We start from the raw sequence: 6922 nt of genomic DNA, 5'->3' as shown, positions 1-6922 counted from the left end.
TCCCTGCGCCCAGCGCGCGGCTGCGGCCGCCCCTGAGCCCCGGCCCCGCCGCCCCGTGCCAGGGCTCCCACCCGACCGTAGTTAATTCTCAAGGAAGGTTTCAGGCTCATCCCTCCCAGTCTTGTCCAGATGTGCTCCGGGCTGGGCTGCTCTGCACCCTCCCGCCTGTCACACCCGTCTCCGTTCGCTCCTCCGGAGGGACCCTCCAGCAGATCTCTTGCCAGTGCCTCACCTGCCGCAGCCTCCTCTTTTCCAGGGGGTGACTTGGAACATCTGACCCTGCAGCGGGGCGACCGTGCTCCGTGCAGCTCAGGGATGCAGGAAAAAATTGCTGCCTGATAGATAACGTAACCAGAAATGAGAGCTACCTTTTGTGTGCCCTGAGTAATCACCAAAGACAAATTTAGGTGCATCATCATTAGAAATGCTTCCTGCTAATGCAGCTTAAGTGCTAATTCTTGTAGCTATTCCATTGTAACAGCAAGAGGTTTATCTTTAATTGGGTTTCATGCTCTAAATGCTTTGATGACAAAGGTTTGAACAGGTGAGGCATAAGAGCTGAATAAATATCCGTGTAGCATTGAGTCTAATTACCCACTGCCCCTTCCAGACATTATGAAAGTGAAATTGAGGAGTAGCTGGGGTTGACAGAGCCATGCCTGGATTTGCAAAAGGCAATAAAGAGCAACGAACACCTTTGGATTTTGACTCTCACCCGTGGCAATATTGGCTAGTTCTCAGGTTGATCAGGAGAGTCAGTTTAATGAGGAAACCTCAGGCTTTGATGGACAAAAGGCTGGTGGCCGGGAGGGTGGCAGAGATCCCCCCCGGCACAGTTTGCGGCCGTCGCGTCCCGGAGTCCCTGTGCGGGGCTCCCACCCTGCCGGCAGCGCGGAAAGGCTCCTTGGGCCCCTCTGGATCGCCAGAAGTGTCAGTAATGTATCGCCCCTCCTTGCTAACACACTTTTAAAATGTTAATAGCCAGTAAATTACTTTTCTTTTTATACTTCTTAAAATAAGATTTCATGCTACAAGATGGTGTCGTTACTAGGTCTCTCTTTCATTACAGTCTATATTAGATGGACTGTAGAGATCTCATACAGATTTTATGGGAACTGTTTTATTTATAAGAATTTTCCTAGTGTCAGATGGATCTGACACTTTGGAGTCCCCTTTTCCATTCCCATGCAGAAAGGCAGCAGAAATTTTAAGCACCTGGCTACACTCCGACCCGGACGTGGGGCTCGTGTCCTCGCAGCCTGGCTTGGGGCTGAGCACCTCTCGGGGGCTGAGCACCTCTCGGGACCAGGAGCACCTGTGGCACAGTGCTGGCCCTGGGCTCGTTGAGGTTTGGTATCAGCAAACTGTGCCCTTAAGCCTGCGGCTCGTAGGAGCTGCTTTTTCCCAAACGGTTTAAGTCCCAGCCCGGTACCTGAGGAGGGACTGACCATGCTGCTGTCCTGCTTCCTGGCCAGCTGTAGTGCAGCTGCAGAGCTTTTTTTTGCTGGTTTCTGAGCTATGAAATGGCAGCCTCCACAGATTAAATAGCAGGACATTGATTTTACCCAGGGCAAAATACCTTCTTGCATCAAAATCACATTAACCAAGGAACGCTCACAGATCTTGTGTGAGACAACCCGGCCTGAGAAACAGGAGGTGGTGCCACCGCGGAGCTGCCCCCGTCCTGAGCAGATGCGGCGGCGGTTCCCCTTGCCTGGCAGCTCTCATGGAAGGGATCTCGGGTGTCTGCTGAGGAGGGTGTCCTGGCTCTGGGCAGGATAAATTACGGAGGGAAGAGTACCCTGCACTCCCTTGTGCTGGGATGTGCCTATCACACCGAGGAAAACAAGACGAGCAGAGCACAGATACAAATCACCCAGGCCAGAGAGTGTGGGTTGTTCCTATCCCAGGCAGGAGATTTTTATAAGTAAATACAGAAGAAGAGCCAAGAGCCCTCGGAAGCCTTGTTTGGGTTTTGCTCATGCCGCTCTGCCACGGTGTTACGGGGATGGTGAGCAGTTCCAAGGTCTTGGGTCTGGCTTTTGACTCATCTTTTTCCTCTCACCCGTGGGGCAGCGGAGCTGGCGGTGGCCCGACCCCTCTGCTGGGGAGGCAGCTGGGCCCCGGGGCAGGCAGCTCCCCCGGTGCTGCCCTGCAGAGGTGTCGGAGCTGGGCCCGGCCCTGCCGCTTCCCGGGGGAGGCAGCAGCTCAGCCTCTGCTTTTTGAGCAACCAGCACTTCCATGGCTAGTGACAGTGAGCTGCCTTGTCTCGCCTTCGCTGGCACATCTTCCCCAAACATTAGCTGCTTTCTGGCTACAGAATTTCAGAGCAAGTAAGGACACTAACTCATGAGATGTTACAATGCGATAGCAGATGAGACTGAAATTGGAGTGTTCGCAACCGGTGCAGAATATTTAGGAGAATTCAGACCAGCAGAGCCTTTAATTCAGGCTGAGATTTTCTCTGCTTGAGGTTATTGGATGTGCCTGAGTTCTCAGCAGAAAGCAGATCATTCACCCTTTAAAATCCCTTTCCCCCTCCCTTCTCTTTCCCTAGCTCTCCAGCCTAGGTGGAAGCAAATAGAGATGTGTGTATGTACCTGTGCTATTAATGTGCTGTGGCTACAGAATTACACCCTGCGTGGTGCGGCGCCTGGGAAAAGCCAGCTTGTAACAGGTGATGGTTTATGCAGCGACAGAGCAATGCATCCCTGGAATGGCACCCCTCCCCTGGGATCAGCGGCTGAATGTGCTCAGATCCATCAGGGCCATGAAAGTGCCCTTGCTCAGTAACCGAGAGGCAAATATGTGAGAAATAGGATTGCTTCTATAAATAGCAGTGGGCTCATGAGAACATTGTTTATCACTGTGGTGGGTGGTGTGAAGGCTGCCCTTCGCTTTCCAGCGATGGAGAAATAATGCTATCCCACTCCCGGCCCATTTATAGCAAACGGAAAAGATAAATGCGTTTGGTGGGAATTTTGAATTCCATAAAGACTTATTCATTGTTTTTAGTCCTCTCTTGCTTTCCTAGTGAAGACTGCAAATCACCCATCAATCATACCCCATAAGCTTCTTCATGTCTCGCATCCAAATGCCTGCAGAAGTGCCCACCAACCACCCAAAGCCTATCAAATTCAGCTCCTTCCAACCGAAAGCGTGTATCACTGCTCCCAGGCTCCTCTTTCTGGGAAAAAATAGCTGTTCCTTGTGCTATTTCTGTGTGACTCTGTAGGCACCTCCCATGGATGCACTGTTATGTTTTCTGCTAAAGCACATTAACATCTCCAGAGAACTCGAGTTGTCAGCTAAAGCCCCAAACAGTTATGTGCATGCTGAATTTTAAGCACCAGAGTCAACAGCGTTAATCATGCGCTTAAAATGAAGCACTTTCGTAAGTCTGCAGGATCAAGGTCTTAAACTGTAAGATCCTTGGAGCAGGGTCTTTCATTGTGTGCGTAGAGATTAGCATTCAAATAAAAAACATTGCTAAGAACTGCCCAAACAGTCGTGATAATACCCTGTCTTTGAGGACACGGAGCCGGGGTGCTCGCGCGGGAGGTGTCGGGGCAGGAAGGGTTGTGCCCCCGGCAGGGGCTTCTCCCGCCCCTGTCCCCTCTCTTGCCGGTCCCGGCGCTTTCCCGGCCCCTCTGCCTGTCGGCTGGGTTCCTAGGTGCTTGCTGTATGGTAGATGAATTAAGTTATCCTTTCCGGTAAGTGCATTTCTCAGTCACATTGTTCGCCAAAGGAGCTGTGAAATCCTAGCAGCATTTCCTCTTGTGCATAATGTCACATTTCCCAAGCTCTTCTCCCTCCTGCCTCCCTTCCATCAGTCTTGTGAGCAGAGCTGAGTATGCCCACGAGCGAAGGCACAGAATATGCATGATATGCTCCATCATGTAGGACCAAATCATTTGCTCCTTCTATAAATCTATAGCCAAATCACTTTGTTTCCACATAAGAATCTCATGCTGTGTAAAACTAAAGGAGGAAATAATCGTGTGTCTGTGGAGATGTTTATCTCAATCATTTGCAGTCCTACCAGCTCCGTGGCTTTTAACGAGGGGAGGAAAAAGCAGCCCTTCCCTCCTGTAGCAAGGGTTTTGCAGAAGGAAATGCAAATGTGTTCCCCTCCCTTAGTTTGCCATGTTGCTGTAAAACAGCAAACTTAATAAATCCCGCACAATTGGGCACAAGTCTTGTTTCCTTAAAAGCGATGTTCTCTATAATTGTCTATGACACAACATGCTACATATTAGTTATTTTTCCCTTAGTAGATCATCAGAGCACAGTGAAGCATTGCAGCTGAGGTAATTGAATGTCTTCTTTAAAACAATATGCTGCAAAAAGTCTCCTGACAAGTTCCAGTGTCTTACTTTAAACAAATAATACCAGGGATTTGGGGAGGGGGCCACCTCGGAAGGGAGGGGGCGTTTTGGGCCGCGGCCGAAGGGGCCCTGTGGTCCGATGCTGGAGAGCGCTGGGGAACGCGCTCAGGCTGGCGTTTTCGGAAGGCCCGTGTGGATGAGGGATGCTTTCATCGCCCTAAAGCCACAGAGGGCACCTCGCTTTTACTTTGCTGCTTTACTGTGGGTTGGGTTTTACGCTGCCCTGGTCCCGTCGAGCCCCCTGCGGGAGCAGGGCCATGGGATGGGCTGGGGGGCTGCCCTCTCCCCGGGCGGCCTGGCCAAGGGCTGGAGGACACGTGCGCTGGGTTTGGAGCGACGCCCCCAAACCCCACGTGTCTGGGATCTTTTAGAGCTGAGTGGGAGAAAGGCTGAGCGTGACCCTTTATGTTAGCACGCGGGCTTAACGCCGGTGGGGCCGACTCCGCCGGGCAGAGCCGGCAGTTCGTGGTCGGGTGTAACGTCAGAAATGGCAGCGTGACCCCCCGACAGCCTGGCGTGTCCCTGCGGCCCCCGCCGAGGCTTGTTCGCGCCTCGGCCTCCCGGCAGGCGCCGTCTTGTGCTCCGTTCCCAGAGCGGGGGTTGGCGTCGCCTGCAGCCCCGGCTCAGCTCCGGAGCAGCGCTGGGGCCGAGGGGCTTCGGGGAGCGACGGGCGGCCCCGTGCCCCCGGGGGCTCTGGGGGAGAATGAACCCGGAGCCTTCCCAGGCATCTGGGCACCCGCCCCCGTGCGTATTTATGCATTCGCATGTTAGTACAAATGTAGTTTTATGTTCTTGAAAGACTATATTCTCTCTGCAAGGTGTGACATTTTCTGGAAGGAATTTCAAAGGGCTTTGTGCAAGGTGTTAAATAAGCTCTTAAATAAAATTGAAACAGAGAGCGCTGAAGTAAAGTGAACATTTAAAAATGTATGTGTACATTTAATTAGTCCAGGAACAGCGATAATATGAACTGCTAAGACACATTTATTAAAACTAATGCAAGACAAAAATATATCTTAAAATTTTGATGTGATAAAAAGACTATTAAAACATTAAAAAGTTTCCCTGTAGGTTTTGGATTTTTTTTTCCTAAGCATGTCACAAATCCTGTTAAAGAATAATTCTTTTATTTTTTCCCTCTTTTTCTGTTTTTCTTTTCCCATTTACTTCCATCCCTTGCACTCCTGTTTTGCTACTGGGAAGAAGGGAAGAGGAAAAGTCTTTTGACAGTTTTCCCTGGTTTCAAAATTTTGATCTGAGTTGGATATGAAAAATTAAAGACGTCTTGAAAAAAAGTAAATACGCTTAATGTTTTTCCACGCACCAAAAAAAAAAAAAAGAATCTCAGCACGAGGCTCCAACACCCAGCGCTGGGCGTTGGAGCCGGCCGAGCCCCCTCCCAGGGCCACCTCTGCCCGTGGGGTGGTGTAAATATAACACGAGCACTACTGCACCATGGGGCACAGGGAAGAAAATACATTTTCTTGTTTTGCTAAACATGTAATCAATCCCTCGCAGAGTCTCACTCTTCTTGTCCTTTTAATTACTTTTTGTTGCTGCAGCTCGGTCTGAGCCCACGAACTGGAAAAAAATTCTGTCTCCTGTGTTAGCTGGTGGTAGCTATCCACCGCCGAGTTTCTGCCCCAGCCCTCTCCAGTTTGTGCTAGCCACGGTCTGTGGGAAGGCAAGGTGCTGTGGCTGCTCTCGGGTGAAGTTCAAGGTGTGAGCAGAGCCCCGTCCTGAGGGCCACTGGCTGCCCCGAGAGCCCCTGGGCTCTGCCTGGCGTCGGGGTGCCCGGGGCTCGGCGGGGCAACTGGCCCTGCAGCGAGCATCCCTCCTGCTGCGGGGCCAGGCCTGAGGCCATCCTGGCCCCAAGGGCTGGCGAGTGCTCCTCAGCTGGTGGCCAGCCCAGGTCGCTGAGCAGTGCCCTCGCCTGAGCCGTGCGGAGAGGCTGGGCAGCCCCGCTCGGCCATGCAGCACGCAGGGTGCTGCGGGGGTGAGCGCGGGGACCGTGCCTTGGCACATAACTTGGAGCTGCACAAGCTCCTTGGCGTGCCTGATTTGCTTACCTCCACAATTATTTTTATTTACTGTTTGCTAATCCTGTTAACGGAATGGGAAAAGAAAAGACTAATTCAGTTTAACTCCAACGACTTGTTAATAATTGATGTATTGACAAGAGTAGGTTGCCTGATGACCTTAAACAACCACCCAAATCCTGTGTCGAACTGTTTGACCTTTTAAGCCAGTTCAGATTCTTCCTGCAGAAGAAACCAGTGTCCGCTTTGATTTAGTGCAAGAAAATCCCCCTTAACCTTCAGGTGTCGGTGAGGATGTGTTTAATTTACAGTAAAGCCAAGTCATGATCAGCAGGAGAATGAAAAAGTCCTTCTGTGGTGGAAAGTTATTACCACTCCCACCCCGGCGATGATCTCTCCAGCTCAACAAGCCAATACCGCTTTAATTATTGAAAAGACGCCTTCAACAAGGGCGTGTGGAGCTCCCGGCTACGGGAGCAGCAGCCACAGACTCGC

The sequence above is a fragment of the Athene cunicularia genome (genome assembly GCF_003259725.1).
Source record: "Athene cunicularia isolate RWA chromosome 15 unlocalized genomic scaffold, athCun1 chr15_part1, whole genome shotgun sequence".
Lineage (NCBI taxonomy): Eukaryota > Metazoa > Chordata > Aves > Strigiformes > Strigidae > Athene > Athene cunicularia.
Note: the sequence above shows the minus strand (reverse complement) of the source record.